Source organism: Atractosteus spatula, chromosome 26 (assembly GCF_055471065.1).
Source record: "Atractosteus spatula isolate fAtrSpa1 chromosome 26, fAtrSpa1.hap1, whole genome shotgun sequence".
NCBI classification, from domain to species: Eukaryota; Metazoa; Chordata; class Actinopteri; order Semionotiformes; family Lepisosteidae; genus Atractosteus; species Atractosteus spatula.
Window position 1 is genome coordinate 4581955 of NC_142731.1, and position 19042 is coordinate 4600996.

General features: G+C 43.6%; 1 protein-coding gene across 2 annotated transcripts in view; it reads right to left on the reverse strand.

Moving 5' to 3' along the window:
- The window catches only part of LOC148814645 (protein TANC2-like), a 225536-nt gene that overhangs the window by 164424 nt on the left and 42070 nt on the right, over positions 1-19042 (reverse strand). For both annotated transcript variants that reach the window (XM_088906068.1, XM_088906067.1), the window contains one exon: positions 749-814. The gene's annotated coding sequence lies outside the window, so the exon portion shown is untranslated. The remainder of the gene's footprint in view (positions 1-748; positions 815-19042) is intronic.

The following is a 19042-nucleotide window of genomic DNA, read 5'->3' on the forward strand; positions in this document are numbered from 1 at the left end:
TAAATATGTGTAGCAAGACTGATGTTTTTGCTCCTGGAGAGTTGTGTTGCTCTCTAAATTTCATTCTGTTTGGACCATGGGAGACGTCCCAAAGACTATACGTGTTGAATACAGACATTAAAGATAATTATATACTCTTCTGAAACCCTCTGCTAGGATGAGTTCATTTCACGGAGTAATGAAAGCAAAGAGAAATGCCAGCATCATTGGCAAAGCGATCATCGCTGCAGAGCTTTAGAAAACCTTGCCTCTAGTGTGTAATGCACTGTGTTTAAAAGTCAGAACTAAAGTCAATTAATGTTTTTGTTTGGATCACAATAACTTTATTAAATAAAAACTGATGAACATCGAATAACCCTCCAGGAGTCCTTCTTGATATTCACCTGAATTAAAACATTGGGTGATAAAAGCAGTGAATTCCATATGGACCACGATGTGTGGATAGGAAATGTCTGGCAGCAACTCACAGCTCCTCAAATAGCTCCTTAAAAGTGACACTAGGCATATCGATCGATTCATTTTCTTTAATGCACGATTAGGCATTTGTTGTGATGTGCTACACACTGTACATTAATGGGAACCGAGTATTGCACAAGCATCATGACTCAAGCACAAGGGCCACTTCACCAGCTAGATCCTTACAAAACAATCACTGCAGCTCTCCACTGCTCCCACAAGCAGCCGGCAGCTTGGGCCACTCAGCCAGGCCCTGGGGTGGCTGCTGCAGCTCCGAGCTGCACAGGCTTACCCTGAATCGCGGGCTGATCTTCAGAGTGCAGGGCAGGGCTTCTTCCCTCCATGCAAGAGGAGTGAGCTGGCAAAAAAAGGAAGGAGAAAACAGTCAGCTAGCTGTGTCAGCTCCCAGTCCTCCGTGCCCTTCCTGTGATCTCACTGGCAGAGCCCAGTGCAGACGTACTGATGGGATACTCGGCAAACTCTTTATTGGGCTTTGGGGGAAAACACAATTAAAAATTAATCAAATGAATGCAGTCAGACAAAAACAAAAAAGGTATGAATAGATGCACAATAGTCCAGCAGAGCATTAGCCAGGATTCCCCTTAGACATATTAAGCTTCAGTTATTACGTGCTAGCTAGAAATCTAAGCTAGAACGAATGACATAAGAGACACGGTGTTATTTAAGTGTTCTAGAAATGAAATAGGTTTCATCTTCTCAAATCCAATTTGGTTTAGGTTTGATAACCTCCTGCTATAATGGCTTGGTATCACAGGAAAGCCCTTGCAGAATTACAGCACAGGCACTCCAGGAGCACTAAGGAAACTCGGGCGTTGACTGCAGAGGCACTTAAACAGCATTCCATAATCCCAGCCTCACACTTCAGCATGCCTCCCCCCTATCGTACCTCCTTCGGCCAAGAAATACATCTATTCTACCCTCTAATAACTGGAGCTGAAGAGCCACTCAGGAAGACTTTTTCCTAAGACCTGAGCAACTGTAGAGCAGAGCACACAGGATTAGAAGCTCAAGGAGGACTTTCAGCACATCCTGTGCCTGAGAGAAAATGGCAGAGGACAAGGTGCTGAGGTGCTACCCGAAGGCTTGAGGGGCGATTGAGGTGTTCAACACCCCTGAACCTCAGTCTCTCGGAGGAGTGTGAGCGTTCATGTGTACATCGTGTGAAACTGTGTGAGCACTGTGCACAAATCAAAAGTGGTACATGAATTATCCCTTGAGCCTGTAGCTCGTGATTGGTTAATTCTATCAAATACAGGAAAATAGTAAATCACAACTCAGCAGGATCCTGAACGTCAGTAACCCCCATGCAAACACACGCCCACCTCTGAGAGAGAGAGGGGTGCTGTAAATCAGACAAACTGGTGACAGGGAGGGCTGCAGAAGAACCGGCTACCTCACATCGAACACAAGGAGCCTCTTAAAAAAACAAAACAAAGGTAACTCAGGTAATTCTGGATCGTGCAACACGGTGCTGTGCATGACCTGGAAATTTTAGTCTCTTTCATTATGTAAATTGGAGGTTTTACAAGCCACTGTGTACATTTTACTTTCATTGTGGCTTGAAATGCATCATCAATGCTGATTCTTTCGACCTCCCAAATATAAAAATGGTCTTGAAGCTCCCCTGTAAATGCACCTCCCTGCAGTTTCCATCTTTGTGCCCTGCTGCCTGTCTCACTGTTAGTTCTGATAAGTTCACTGGATTGACTCTGTCAGCGACTATGAGGTATCTGAATACTTGAATCAGGTCCCCACTTAGCCTTCTCTATTCCAGACTCAGTTCTTTGAGCCTGGCGGCGTAAAAGACTCCTTTAAAACTGGGAACACATCGGGCTATTCTTCTCTCAGGTGATTCTAGAACAGCAACAATAATCTAAATGAGGTATTATTGGTTGATTGCATAATTTTATCATTGCATGTATACATCATGACATTTTGTTTGACACTTTTATTCTCTACCATTCTCTCATGGCTCCTGCTCCTTCTAACAGGACGCCACATCACATCAGTGTACTTCAGAAACCTGTCCTTTTAAAACACCGGCACCCAGGCCTTCCGCACACCTGCAGAGGGGCTGCCTGTCCTTGCCGACTCCATCAATGGAACAGCTAGGGACGAAAAAAATAATTCACAAATTCTTTGTGAATTTTGCTACATATGTATCTGCATCTGAATGTATCTGAATGAGCGCGGTGTCCATGGAAACGCATGGGAAGCATTAGAAAAGGGAACACATAGAGTACATAGACCCTAAGACAAGCACAGACGTGTTTAAGAATAATTCTCATCTACTGCGGTGGAGGCATGAAGCAGATATTTTGTTTTCCCCACGTTTTTAGCCTCAATACCAGCACAGGTTTGCCAAAGAGGCAAAACATCCAGTGTGGGGCAGGCGTACACTTGAAACAGGATGGGCTCACACAGCAGCTGGCACCCAGGTGTCGTCAAACTCAAACATCCGGTTCCCAGCTCCTGTACTGTACGTCACAAAGACCTCGGCCACCCCGAGACAGGAACCGCACAGCCAGCACTGCCACTGCTGGACGCAACGGTGACAAATGATGTCACGCAGGTCAGAGGTACAGTACGCCCACGCGTCACATCGCCAAGAGAGTCTCCCATGCAGATGAGCCCCCTCCCACTCTGCACCCTCTCTTAGGAACCTCACACTTGACAGGCAGCAGGTTCTGCGTTTCCTCCACTCAGCCGACGCAGGAGATTCAGAAGAGCTCTCTGACCTTGAGCGTCCGCTGGCTGTTGCTCATGTCTAAAAATGTGCCTCCAAGATCATCGACGCAGCCGTTACAGCTGCAGTCTCAGCCTGCTCAGAAAGTCTGCGTGCTGAGACTATCAAATTCTATCAAATCTTCAGCAGCGCGCTCCTGTGATAGCTTTTCAACCAAAATCAAAACAGATCAATAAGGGATTGTTTTTTTAGGAACTCAGGGAGCTCACAATGCCTGTCAGCCCTTCGCTGTGTCCAACGTGTTTGCCAGTTCAAAGCTCCTGGCATACAGTAATCAACACTGAAGATACTTCCATCAGGAACCAGAATAACCTGCTTTTTTCTAGATTTCCAGATATTCGTAGAAGGTTCACTTCACAGGTGTTAAGAAAGGGGTTCATCTAAAAGGCATTTAAACAAGTGCTTTAATCACACTGTTTAACATCTTGTCTTTAATAGGACAGCAGATCGAAATAGCTGAACAGAGAATAACCTGACTAAAAGACTCAAACCTGTAATTGTTTATTCCCAAATCTTAATTTCCAAATCCTCCACAGATTCTTTAACAGTCCTAAAAAAAGCCATACAGAGAAGCACACCCACGCACAAAAAGCCTCAAAACCAGCTCTTTGAGATCAATACTCAGTGTTTAACTTTATATCACTAATAAACACTGAAAGATAACTTTACAGAAACTATATACTTACATTTGGGAGTTGGCACTTCAGAAACCTTCAAAAGTAAAACATATCCTTAAAGGTGCCAAAAATGACAAGAAATAAGCAGAAAAAAAACAGCACAACTGCCTTGTTAAACCTCAATTTGGAGAAGGCACTAGTCAGTCACAGCTGTGTTTTTAACTTTTGCAACACCTGTATGCCATCAAATGTCATACTTGAGCAAAAAAAGTTTTGGAAAGCGTTTTTAAAAAGCATGACGATTTCTCTTGCTCGATTTCATGCGTTCAGCGATTTTGAACACCTGCAGCAGCCAAATCCACTTGGAGTCATTTTTTGGACAGACAGAACAGGTTTGGAACTAGTACTTTGTTAACATACTGGATCAGAAAAACAGCATTAAAAATATCTGAGCCAACCCACTTTTCAGTGCTGCTGGTGAGCACCTCATTATCAATGAAGGGGATCCTACAAGCCATTTTAATTAGAACGTTGTCGGGAAACAGCCAGCTAATCAATCACTGAGCTGTCACTCATCGCAGACAGAGGTTCACTGCCTCTAGTCACTTCGTACTGGTCTGTAGTGCCCAGCTTAGCTGGTGAGAAAGCCTGGCATCATTCATTGGCTCTATAGAGACAAAGTGCACGGAGAGTTATGAGTCACTAGTTGGTGCCCCATTTCCATTGAGCTGCCATGAATAGCTGACACATGGCCAGCACACAACTAACAGCTGGTCAAATGAAGAGCACAACTGGAGATGAGGGTTAGCTGGCCATATGAAAAGCAGCTCGTCCAGTTATGGGAACTGCACGTCAACTCTCACATGACTTCGCCCTGTCCACTTACATCCTCTGCACATAAGTGAGAGCAGAGTATGTCACACAACTGTATAGATGCTATCTTTTCCCTTATTCGCTGAGGGCATCAAACATAAAGCTTCTGTGTTTTTAAACACCTGAGCCCTGGGGGTGCCGCATGGCCCAGAAAATCTCCTCATCTGGGAGGTGGCCAGTGACAAGCGTCAGGTCCCTACAAAACAGGCCATATGGTGGTAAACATCTAACTAAAACCCCCAAGCAAAATCTTAATCAGATTTCCATGTCTTTGCCACCTTTGTGTTGGGAGAGATGCGGCTCATGTTTACTGAACACAGCAGTGGGAGTCTATTTTCATAAACCGAGATTAAACAAAGATAAAATCAGTTGGATATTTCAATGAATTATGTATCAGGCTGCATGTTCCCTTGCCTAGCTTGTGAGCTCACTGAATAAGTTCCAAATAGCTCATTAGGATTCAATCATCTGTAATTCTTTAAATCTTCTTGGGGGAAGTTTTTCTGCTGCATGTCCTGTAGCTAGCTGCTTATTATCATTACATGGTTTATTGAAGGGTATGGTAAAGAGGAAGACTAAAGCTATTACTCATAAAAAAATAATGCAAATTAATCATCTCAATTAGCCATGCACGAACTCTTCCCTTTTCACCCGCTTCAAAACAGCCTCTTCTAATCCAATTAGGTTCTTGTTTGGCAATTCCCTCTTTTTTGGGATGCACTGTTGGAAACTCTCTTCACCTGCTGTCATTCCACCAGTCCCCCTCCCCTATTGCTCCGAAAAACAGGAATGGCATTATCGCGAACTGACTCTCCTTTGAAAGGGAGTTTTCAGTTGCGATAACCAGCTGCAGGTACAGATGCTATCGGCGTGTCACCAATCCTGCAGGCCAGGAAGGAGTCAAGACTCAGCACTTTGTTAACTGACACTGCCTGCCAAAAGGAACAGATATTAGATCCAGATACACTCAGATTAGCCACGCTGCCAAGCGCAATGTTAGCTGTAAAAGTAGCCGTTAATAACTGCAAGGACATTTTCAGGGTTCTGGATAAATAACACTCAAAAGTTAACTGAAGGCTCACACACAGTGCATTAAAGGTCTAAAGTTTAAAACTCTGACTACTTTTGCACTCAATCGGATTAGAAAACAGTAATACATGCTATGTTTCTGCATCTTCAATGACTTATCACTTCAAGGTACTAAAGCTTCTTGATAGCTCAAAGGATGCAAGGGAAAAATATTTTCAGCTAAACTGTTCTTTGCATTAAAATATAAGCACATTAAGCATAAGTGCACTGCCACTCATGGAAAGAATAATATTAAGTAATATGCACATACTGTATGTTATATTTAAGTTACCTGATTCAAGATACCTTGTGTTATTTTTAATCTTTTATACAATTAATAGATTCAATTAAGCCATTTAACGGGTTTAGATCTGAGATGCAATTAGCAAGGATGAGGCTTACCTACCCCTGCAAGAGGCTCTCATCAATAAGCTGTACTGCTACCAGTCTGGATTATGAATGTTTACCAAAGACAATCCTGCTGTACAAGTATTTAATTAGTCAAATCCTCTCTTAGCATTATTTAATGAGACACAATCCATATTACTGTAGAGTGTAATCAGAAGGTGTCTGACCTGAACAGTACTGTGCGTGATGTAATCAGGGCATTTTAGCATGAAATTCTTATTCCACATTCTCCCAACTGACCCATCTCATCCTGCAGTTTGAGGGTCGCCACAGCCTGGATCAACCACATCAGCCTGACTGATGCGTTTCTGGTAAGGTATGAAGTGTACGCAAACAGTCATCACTCAGTAGAAATAACTAGGATCTTTTACTATACCAAAATTACAATAAGAGCCTCCATTGCACCATGCTGCTCGTCATCTGGCCTCTTGTACAGTATTCTGTCCACTCCTTGATGAAACAGCCGTGACTGCCTATGCAGAGGAGTTTGATCAGTTTGAGAATTTACATGCTGCAGTCAACTAAATTCTTGTACAAATATAATAATGGAAGGAGGAATGCATTATATTGATCATTTTAATTTTGTGCATCTATCAACATGATTTAACCAAAAATTAGGTGGAAAGGCTGAAATATGAAGACGTGATGTAGATTAAAATGCTACAGAATAGGATTCTCATCTGTTTCCCTGTGTAACACAGAATAAGACATTATCCAGTATTTAATGTCGACTGCAGCGTCACACACTCTGCATTAAAGACCTTTGTAAAGCACTGGTAATAAATCAAAGTTTGCTGGGGGTTCTGGATGTGCCTCATACCTTTTAACTGACTTGCTTCAAATCTTTACAGATGTGCTTTGTTAGTGCCAGGACAGGATATCCTGCAGAAATGACTCCTGTATTTAAATGAACTGGTTGTTTAAACAGAGACTGACAAAAAAAAGAGAGAGAATTGCCAAAGTAAATCCAACCACCACAAGCAGCTCACAAAGTCCTCCTTCGCTCCTCTTCACTTGAAGTGTAAGAAAACACATCCTGTTCCCACCATTTTCATGTTTGCTGAAGTTTTCAACAGCAAGTAGAGACAACGGCGGGAGAAGAGCTACTGGAAATACAGGCACTGTCCAGACTTGAGAGGGCTACCCAGCATGGTAATGACTGCTTTTTAACACGACACCTACAGAAAGACCGGAAAATATCATAATAATTCCTAATCGCTTGCCTGGATAGGATTATTTTGATCCCGAAGGATCCCAAAGCACTTCACATACAGTATAGGAAGAGACCAACTGCATCCACTAGTGAAGTGCAGCCCCCCACCTGGGTGATGTGCAGCAGGCGTTATACAGTGGCCACAGGGCACTGCAGATCAGAGCAACAGCCATGCTCTGCTCTGAGGGAAGTTTGCACAGTAGTCAAGACCAGTAACCTTCAATGCAAACTCATTTAAAAAGAACAAAAAGAGAACTCTTTACTTGAATAAGCTCAGTCGGCTCATGCCATAATTTGTTGTTTTTTTTTGTTACACGCTCTTCAGCGAATTTCCAATGGTCCAAAAGGTTTTAAATCTATACATATGCCACACACCCATTTGCTCATGAGCGGAACATGAATTGAGGAAGGATTAAAGAGGTTTCCTTCTGTAATTAACAGTGCACGCATGCAGGTTCTACAGCACCCAGAGTTCCACTCATCCTTTCAAAGCATCAATTAAAAACAGAACAGAGTAAAAAAGAAACACCCCTTTTCAAATTTTGCACGGCGTTTCCTTTTTGTGCACTTGAAAAATAACTGAACACGCTGCATCCTCTTAAGCGCCCACAGTGCTGGGCATTATTAGCTTTAGCTCGCGAGACACCAGACAATTTTTGCTTGAGGTCAAATAATCCACAGCAAACGTGGAGTTATCTGTTCTCATTAATGCCACTCGCATTGCAGATTAATTACGTGTCCTTTTTGAGCGGCTCGTCGCTCTGATATCTGTTCGGTTCAGCTGACGTTCCTCCAAATGGATGGGAAAGTAAAATGAGCAGGGCAGGCAATACTGTCATTCTGCTCTCACGCCAACTGTATCAACAAGCATCTCTTCCTTCCCCATACTGTCCCCCGTCAATCACGTTAATATCGGTCACCAAGGGTGTCGCAAGTCCCTGCTGACTGACTCTGTCTCAAAGCCCACGGGCTACAGCTTGCAGCATGCCCCTCATGGGCTCCACAGCAAGCCCCTTGCCATACTGCTCAATCACACCTACATCAAGCCAATCAATTAATTAGTCAGTCAATCAGGTTCCTTGACAATCCTCCTACTTCCCTCACTCCAGCTGCTTTAACATTCCTGCTAAACTGTCATTTTTGTTATTAACCAAGATTGATAGGTGGTTTGTAATTTCTAGAACACACATTCTTCATCTAATGCTGGTTACTATAATTATATGACTTCAAAGCAATTTTACAGTACTGTACTTTTTTCGCAAAAACTTACAGAGGGAATTTAACATGTTCGCCAGATTTCACTTTTCTGTAACACACAGTGCCAGCCAGGGTATACAACAGCACTGTGTCCATCCATCCTCTAACTGGATCTATCCAATTATTCATAATCCACTATCCAAATTAACCAATTCAGCGTTGAAGGGGAGCTACATGCCTTTCCTGGCAAGCAACAGGTACAAGGCAGCATACACTCTGGATGTGATGCCAGTCCACCGCAGGGCACACAAAGACACACACTCACACCAGGACCAATTTTCCTGGCAATTTAATTTTGCCAATTAACCTACCAGTTTGTCTTTGGACTGTGGGAGGAAACCGGAACACACAGAGGAAACCCACATGAACACAAACTCTATGCAGATAGATACGTCTGAACTGATCCACAGTCCCCAAATTCCACCTGGCTGGTCATTAGAAAAGTGATTCATCACTAAACTCCACTGCTGGTAAGCCCACTGGAGATGGCTTGGTCCAACCACCAACATCATGATGAAATAAGGGTGTTGTCATTTTGATAAGAGGTTCATATTCAATACTTCCTATGTTTTTCTCTCTTGATTTTTTTCCCCAAGCTTGATATTCAACAGATTAAATCACCTCATCACTTGAGCCCAATCAATTTCTCCCTAACAAGATGATTTAATGCTTATGTGACAATTAAAGAGTCACTTCAGAACTATCAATTAGGCTGGTTATGAATGACCAACTAATCAAAATCATGCTAAAAACATTTAATCAATGTTTAAAAAACTTCAGGTTCCTAAAAACATACATGCAAGCATAGTCTCTAGCAAACTATTTCAAATTTCCATTTGCCAGCTTTCTCTGCGAGAATTTAAGAACCAGAGGTCTATCACAGAAACCTCAAAAAGAGACACCCCCCTATAAATAACACTTCTCACCTAAATCTAGAGAGACCCAGTGATAAGAGGCTGTCATCAGATTCATCTGGAAGAGCTCATCTCTATTGCCCTCTGCAGACAGCCTCTGTTAGCTCCAAAGACCTCTGTTCTCTTAGGGGCTGAGAAGGAGCAGGCAGCAGGATCAGAGACAACAGCCCATTCGGAAGAGCACAGGATCTAAGTGCAGCAACCAACTGGATGTGTGCTATTCAGCGTGCCCTCCTGTCTGACATTACATATTAGATACTTCTCCATGGGTAAAGCTAGACAGACCTGCTTGCTTCGGTTGTTGGGAAATACAATACAGAAAAAAGGAAATGTTTATGCCCGTGTCTAACATGGAAAATCCTGCAGTTCCTTAATTATTTCAACTCATTCTCATAGAAGACTATAAAACCTCTTATTTCTACATCCAGACACTCTTAAAAATGTCACTTCTCTTAACAGCGTGTATTAGGGATCGCTGGGTGTACAGCAGCACCCAGAGGCTCCTCCGGCAAGAAGCTACAGCTGGGAAACTGCTGGGAAAAAAACCCTGAAGCAGAGACAACGTCTTGGGGAGCTTTTATTTTTTCAGGTGTTAGGGAAACAGCGGAGGGATGCGAAACTGGAAATCAAAAGACGGCCAACCGAATCTAAATAGTTGGTATATTATCATTTTTTCATGCTGAATCAATGGGTGTCGGGTCTGTTTGCGGAGCACGAGGCCGTGAGACTGCTGGTAAAACGAGAGGAGGTTATTCAGGGAGGAGAGGAGGTTATTCAAACAATCTGCCTCACTTGGTTGCTAGGAGGCTAATGCTCTATTCCAAGAATTTCATCTACTGCTTGTCAAAGCATCCCAGAGTCAGCATCAACCAGATGACCAAGGGGTCGGATGCAGACTCCCACAATCCTCTACATGAAGTGGTACCCTATGTAATCACATCCAGAACGGCCAGAAACTTCATTTGCGCAGATAGTGGCCCTGAGCCCTTGAGTCGCTGCTGATCTCGAAGGAGTCCCCAGTTCCTTGGTCAGTGTCTCTCAGGATTGTAAATGCCTGCATCCGAGCGCTGCTCTCATCCTGTAACCAGATGATCTTCACGTAGAGCTGGAGTTGCTGTGCGGTGGCAATGCAGCCAGAGCAAATGGCTACAAAAGACACCTTATTGCTTCCTTCGCCTCCCCTCCTCTTGTACGATCCTTCACTGTGGCTGGGAAAACTGGGGCCTATTCATTTTTATTGCTTAATCTAATTAACACTATTTTTTTATAATGTAAAAATCTCTATTTTTTTTATTTCTAGTTCCCAAGCAATGAGTTTGGGAACTTCTCAGGAAATTCTCATAATCCGAGACAAGCTTTGCAAAAAAAAACAACACTTTTCTACCTTAAGTCTGATATCTAAATGCACAATTTGCATACCTAAATAAAGGAGGACTAATATTTCTATACCAAGAAAATTCCGTATAATTTCTAGCAAGAAATAGGAAGGGTTATTTCATTCCCTTTTTGTTTTCAGTACTCTGAAGCTGTAAAGAAGACCTCTGATTTTTCATTTCCAAAGACATTTACTACATGTTGAAATTCTATTGACACATATTAATCTTTCAGCCTCTCCAAGCACATCTACAGTGCTGAATCTCTTCGATTTCTTCTGCAATAGTTGAAGAAGCTATGCAGCCTATGAACCCAATACTGAGAGCTGAAGACAAGGTTACAGGAAAGTTTGCATTCTCCTGAGTCTTGAAGGAGAAAAGCAGTTCCAAAACTCCAAGCTATTCCAAAATGTTGTACCTGGCTGATAAAAAATTAAAGTAGACTTTTAAGCAGGCTTATTACAGGGCTGGAAAAACCTCATGGGAGGCGGGGAGCTCCTACTGTAAAAGGGACTCCCACTACACACACCCTGCACACCTGCAGAGAATCCTATCCACAATGCAATTAGCGTGGGAATGTTTTTCCACACTTAGTGCAAAAGACAAAAATATAATTAAAACCCAAACAGTAGGTATGCAAGGAGTTTGCTTATTACACCTAAACACTCTCTAAAAGCTTTGCGATGATCCGTTTTCAGATGAACAAAGTGAAGGGTGAATTATCACAGCCGTGCTGTGTGCATCTTGTGAACTACCTTTCACACGCAGCTGGGAAAAACGGAACAAAAATAAAGCTTAAAAACCTTCTCTGCACAGCAATCAGGAGAGTCATGCAGGAGATGCCAGAATCTGAAGAGTTAATTACTTGCTGAGGAAGTAGAGACATGAACTCGATATTCTATGGTTCAGTTTGACATTTGTGCCATTGTAAACACACAAGCATTAGTCAGGTAATCCAGAGCATGATGTCCACAATGTTCTGATTCTATCTTTATAAACAATGAGTCCAGGAAATGAGAGAATGCTGTTATTAGGAGAAAGCCAACTGAAAAAACAAAAGAACACGTCCCAATCCCGCAGCAGAGCAGCCTAAACCTCAACAAAAATAATGATTTCCATCAAAACAAGCCAACAAGCTGTTGCCTTCTTTGATAATGCAACTGATTTGAACTAAACTCGGAACTTAAAATATTATGAGTAAAATTTTCAGAACACCCCCAACAAGCCAGGGACATTGCATACAATATTTACAACACCATTGTTCACTTTACTGATTGGCCATAAAATGCATTCATGCTGAGCTGTGAGACACTCAAACCAGCACCCCTTAAAAAACAGGGGACACTTCCCTTTTCCCTTCCACGCGCTCACCTTTAACACAGATATTGGTTTGCACAAGCATCTACATCAGGCCCTGCGTTACACCCACAAGCGACCTCCCACCATGCTGCATCTCACCAGACTCAGCTACAGTACACGCCACATGTTCTTAATTAAAAAAGGAGCACAGCTTTGTGGGTTATGAGACGGTAAATAGGACAGCGATGACTGTTTGCACTTGGGCTTTCTCTGTAGTTTAGCACGCCGTGCCCTTCTGCAGAAGCACGGGCGTCATCACAGAAGAACGGGGACAGATGTAGAATTAAAGCACCTTGTGGGACAGCTTTTTCCATGAACACCGCCCGCATCTCCGCCTTGCGCATCGCAGGTTATTTATGGCACTGCTGTCGTCCTCCCCTGCTGACGCGCTGTTCGGGGAGGATGAGCGCGTGATTGCTCCAAGACCCTGGAGACCAGACAGCAAGTGAATGATATTCCACGTCCTGGGATCCTCCATAGCGACCGTGCAAGGAGCCTCCAATTACCCTACGGATGACTTCGGAAGCATTCCCGAGCCAGAGCCGGCTGCGAGGATGGAGTGGGAGAGCAGGCAACTGTCCCAGGAGTGAGAATTTAATTTAAAAGGCTCACCAGTGACTGAGAGCCTGGCTGCATTATTCAGTCACTTTCCTAAATATCCTGAGTCTGCAGCTCTCGAAAAAATGAGCCAGGTGTGGGAATATTAAGAGATGGGAAGCATGTAACACACTTTGCTAAGCCAAGCGGAATCCATTGAGAATTAGCTTTTAAATGAAGTATCACTACTATCTTTCTGTCATTACACTGTACAAAGTCTAATCTGGCGGTTTTGCATAATAACTGCCTCCGATCTACAGTGCTGCGCCCAGATGCCGAAATGTACAGATTAAGGTCTGCACAGCTTTAATAGCCTGTCTCTGCAAGAGATCCACCGCACACTGTCTTTCGTTTGTACACTCTGAAAACCGCAAAACTATTCTTTTTATATTCTTTCCAGTTTAAGCCGCCTACACCAACAATCGCGAAAGAAGATTTCACACATCTCTTCATGTATGTGAACGATAAAGATAATTTCATAATCGACAGCAGTTTGATAACACATCTGCATGTGATATAATATGCTGAGATACTAAGTGTAATACAGTAAGACAGTGTATCATGTTTATAACCCATAACATTGCGTTCATCTTCTGCCTTCGTAGGTCAACTCATGTTTTTTGAAGGTTTAAAACTTCTTTACGGCAGCTTTGTGGCCCTACAAGGGTACTGCTTCAAATGATGGAGGTGGATCTGATGACACAAATGTCCTAGAGAGTGCAAGGACTGAACCTCCTTCACCCTTTCCCATTGAAGCTTATTTACCCATTTCTCTAAAAGTGAAATGCACTAAGTAGTTTTGCCACATGTACGGGTTCTGATGCTGGAGGAGTTTTTTTTTTATGGATGCAGGCAGGAGTGTCACGGTCATCCTTTCCAGCAGCTTGGCAGGAAAGTGTTACACACGCAGGGACGAGCTCTGAACTCTGAACTGGAAAGGAAGGTGGAAACAGACCGGTTGCCTTATCAGTTAGAGTATCTGTGTTTTTAGAAATGTTCTTTAGGGGCACCTGAGTGACTCAACCAATAAAAGTGCTCACCGAGAGTCCAGGTTGATTTCTATGGCTCAGACACTGATAAAATGAGCCCGGGTCACATCACTAACTGAACAGGATTCCCCAAGCAGTGAGGAAAAATTGGTCAAGTGCTGCCACCAATCAGCACCACCTATCCCATCCGGCACTGCAGGACCAGTACTGTCCCCACTGCTGACTGGCTCTGCAGGCAGGTAGGCGACAGCAAAGCATCTGTATTTTCCCATCAGCTCTAGGGAGGGGAGGAGAGGACGAAGGCAAGTGCTGTAAGGCTTAAAATACTAGTCTAAAAATACAGGTAACTGGCAATTCCAAGTGCTTTTTTTTTATAAAGAAAGAATGTAAACCAATGCAAAAAAAATAACTTGATAACATAACACAATAAGCTCCAAAGTTATCTACCTACACGTTTAATAAAAAAATAAAACATCATCCAGGAAAGCTAATTAAAGACAGGCTAGTAGACCCCACTTGGTGAAGAGCTGCGGTCATATGACACAGCCATCGGCCCACTCACTCCCTGAGAGCACATGAAAGACACCAGCCAGCCACTAGCGTCCAGCCATTTCTAACTGCTCTATCCAAAACGGGGCCAAGGGGGAGCTGGAGCCTATCCTGGCAAGCAACAGGCAGGGTACACCCTGGATGGGACACCAGTCCAGTGCACGGCACACACAGATACACTCACACTCATGCCAGGGCTAGCTTTATGTTTGGACTGCAGGAGGAAACCAGAGCACCTGGAGGAAACCCACATGAACACGGGAAGAACATGCAAACTCCACACAGACAGCACCCCAGGAACTGAACCCTGAGCTCCAGTACTGCGAGTGCACCACTGTGCCACCCCCACCCAGCAACAGAGTCAAGTACTCTCACAAAGGGCAGAGTTTTTACTGTACCTTTCAGTTACTGTGTATATACATACATAAACACCATAAAGAGGTTTTCATAGGTTCAACCTGTACAATATAAAAAATGATTAATGTAAAACTGGGGGCCAAAAATTATTAACTAAAATCATTTCAGCATGATTATCTCCATCGACAGAACCAGCTTACAACTGCACTTTAAAACACCCTAGCGGAGTGCAAAAACAGTCTGGGCCCATTCGTTACATTATCTGCGGGTCAGCTACGTTTTTTTGTTCAAGGAATGTCCTTTCAGCAAGATGCAACGTGAACCACACGTTCTGCGAGGAAAAATAGAAAGAAAACCGCCAGCAAAGTTTTCAGCAAACGCTGACACCCCCAGACCTTGCGAGCCAAAAATATAGCAGCAATCTTGCATTTTTGCAGATTTTTTTTAAATGAAGGTTATTTTGCCTGGTTTCGCTTTGGCTGAATTATAGCCCACCTCCTTCCTCAGTACAATTCTCTGCCGTCGGCCTCCAAACACACCTCCGCCCCCCACCTAGAAGTTCCCACAGGATAGGAGGGGGGGGTTTCCCTCTGGGGATGTGCTTCACTGCAGCCGGCACACGGCGACTGCGGTCCTGGCTGACCCTCCGACGCACAGCCCTGCGCCGAGGTGCGCAGAACGCCGGAACCAAACAAAACACTACAAAGATATTTATTATCCACCCCAAGAGCCGTAGGTGGGGGTAAAGGGTTGAGATACTTCAGAAGCCATCAGTTTGATTCATTCAACACAAACATTAGTGGGATATCGGCCATTCGTCCCTCAGACCCAAGCTGACCCCGTCTTCACTCCGGTCTGGAACATTCTATAGCGCATCTGTAGGTTGACAACGCATTTGATGGAGCTTGGTCCCCGAGACTGGCCTCTTTTTTTTTCTTACTTATCAGTAAAGCAACCCGAAAAAAAAAATCACATTATCTCCGCCAGTTACAATGAAAAAGAACTAATTCGCCGGCTAAGTAGTTCTTCTTATTTCCAAATGGTGTTGAAGTCTGCCTCGCAGCAAAGCCAGTACTTACAGTGCAGTTCGTAAGAAACCATGCGAACAGCCCAGATATCGCCAGGAGCAAGTGTACTTGCAGATCAGCAGCAAACGCTTGGCACCATCTGGCAGTAGCTGCTAACTTGGAAGGGGGAAATATGCAGCTTCAAACATGTAGATATAAAAATATACATTTTTTAGAAAATGTAACCCCCTTCCGTTTTCTTGACACGAAGTGCGCACATCTCGTTCTTTCGGAGAGATGCTCATTGATCTCAATACGGGTTTTTTTCCTCCCAGACACAGAGAAATAGGGTGGTTACGGAGGCCTCCGCAGCTTGAGGCCGGGGACAGTGGCACCTGCCGGCTACACTCACACTCCCAGACACCATAGCAACTGTTTCCCGTGTCAACACAGCTCTTAAAGTGGACACAACTACTTTTGTTTTAGGTGGATCTTAATACCATTGATAAATACATCTCCTGTATAGCCAGATGGTTTTATTGAATCATTCCATGATTCTACCGAAAAAGGGAGATTCCTCTCGCGTGGAATGCCAACAATTAAAGAATACGCAACTCTAGACCATCCTCATCTCTCCTAAGGTGAGGCTGGTGGATGCCGAAATGCAGTAAAATTATTAAAAAGTGGGTACCCAGGTGATTTTTGCTGGATCAATTTTTATAGGACAGCACCTATACCTGCAGTCTTCTTCTTCTTGACACAGCTACAGTACATGCACCAGCATGCTCATTAACAAACAAAAAGTGCTTAATTTAAATCAGGGTATACAGTCTGACAGAGCTTTTGCAAAATCTAGAACAAGGCTGCCTTTCAAACACTTAATGATCATACTGTTTGGTACAGCGAAGAACTTAAATCTTAAATGCCAAAATAACACAAACTATTTTTCCGCTTTAATCTGGAACACTTCTCTGCTTACTCAAGAACATACTGTACATGTAGATCTAACGTCCGATTAAGAAGTCTTTATATAACCATTCAAAGGCAAATACTGTGATCAATGACGGAAAGTTCATCAATTAAAAAAAAATCAGACTGAGTAGACTGAATCCAGAAGATACAGCTTAATTAGGCTCTCTTCATTCCCCTTGTTTATTTTGAATCATGCAGCATTCCCTGACAAAAACACTGATAGATATGAAACCAGGAGAGTGGCTTGTCACTCAACAGCACTGCCTCAGGCAGGGACTACAGCGTTTACAGGCGACGCTGACCACTCACCCATGAGCTCCTCTGCCTGCCAATGCAGTCCCACAGACTCACTTTAGAGTACTGCTGATTGCAAGTTCTTTTTTTTTTTTACTAGCAGTTAGGCCAGACATCCAGACAAATATTTCTTCCAACAGGAAGGAGATGCATACATCTGTGATTGTTGTACACTACCATGTTTTAAAAGCATTAAATAGCCCATCCAGCCACTTTCCAACCACTTGATCCTGGGCACGTGTGTGGGAGACCAAGCCCATCCCAGGTTGCAACAGGTATACGGCTGTGTGGATCCTGGATGGGACGCCAGTCCATCGCAGGGCACACACGTCTAATAGCAACACATCTCAATCAGAATCTGATGGACAGGTTTTGCTCATTTGAGACCCAGACAGGTCATTACCATTTAAATGGTAAACCTAAAAGACACAGAGGGTTGCAGCACTGCCTCAAGCACAGCGCATTAGAAAATGGACAGTTTCCCCATGTTTAGGGGGACACAAATGACACAAATGAACAGGATCATAATGAGGAGGGCTGGAAAACAAGCACCAGACACAACAGACCCATAGAATAATATCTGGTGGCTGTCCTGGGACGTTAGACACTACATTCTTAACCGTATAATAACGGTGTGCAGACAGGCAAGTATAGGGAGGAAGGATCTGCCCTGGGATTTATTTCTTCACAATAAAACACCTTTCTTTGTTTCACCACGACAACAAAACAAATGTTTCCATCTGTAGTGCAGGAGAATACACAGAGCTGTCGTGTCTGGAAAGCCAACTGCCCAGCTTTGTAAAAAAAGAAACCTTCCTGAGGCCACTCTCGTACAAGTAAGCAGGGTCAGCCAGGAAAGACAAAGGAGACAACAGCTCAGAGTCTGAGCGCCCTTTTAAAGGCGGCATCAGTCATGAATGACTACAGGTGGTCTCCTCCGTGAGAAATGTAGCAGCACATTTTAACCCTTTCCTAGGTCCACCGTTAACCTGCAACTGGTTTAGGTGCTGGAGGTCATGTTTGGTCATGCCTGCCTTCTCCATAACGGCCTCCACAGGCTTCACGGGAGCCTTCTTATCGCAGTGTCCTCCACCCCAACAGTGCCCCCTCCTGGTAGGCTACAGGGCTGGTTCAGAAGTGTGAGTACAGACCTGGTAGAACACAGCACTGGCACACTCTCGTCGCCAACAGCGAGGGACAACCCAGTCCAAGCACACTGGAACCGAGCCTCGGCTCTCTGGTCCTGGGAATCACAAGCGTGTCGCTGTATTCCTGTATCCACTTCAACCACAGTAATAGCACACTGGAGGCAACTTATTAAACAATTACTTCTAAACACATGGCAGCTTCTAATTACAGTGATTCAGGACCAGAATTCCGATGTGTTTGTGTGCCTTTTCTGTCGTCACGCTGGCTGGGGTTAACAGCTGTTAGGCCTTCCATCCTTGCTCAGCTCCGATTGGGTTTGGTAGGGGGGACGTCTAGGTGCCGGAAAGGAGGAACGAAAGATTAGTAAGCACCTTCAGGAGACCAGAAACAAATTCACTGCCACCTGCTTGGTTCAGCGGCAGAAACACGAGAGGCTGCAGACAAACAAGCCAACGTCACTCTTATGATTTTAAGGTTTTAGTCTCTCTTCCTCTGGGAGAGATTTTGCAAAGCAAACTTGTTTATAATGTGCTTATGTGCCCAACCATGCTACAGAACAGATCCCTGTTTCAAATTTGACTAATAAGCACTGCAAAAAAAAAGCAATGCTTTTAAAACGTGCTCAACAGAAGGAAAATACTGTTCATTTTAGATCACAAAATATTCTCAACAGGAAACTGGGCCAAAGGCTCTCTGCCCTAAAATGTAAAACTTTCTTATTGTATTTTTTTAAATAATGACCCAATAGTTTAAATAACATGTAAAAGTCAAATTGATTGATTTGAGCTAAAGCTTCAGGAAGGCGATTTTAGAGGGAAAAAAA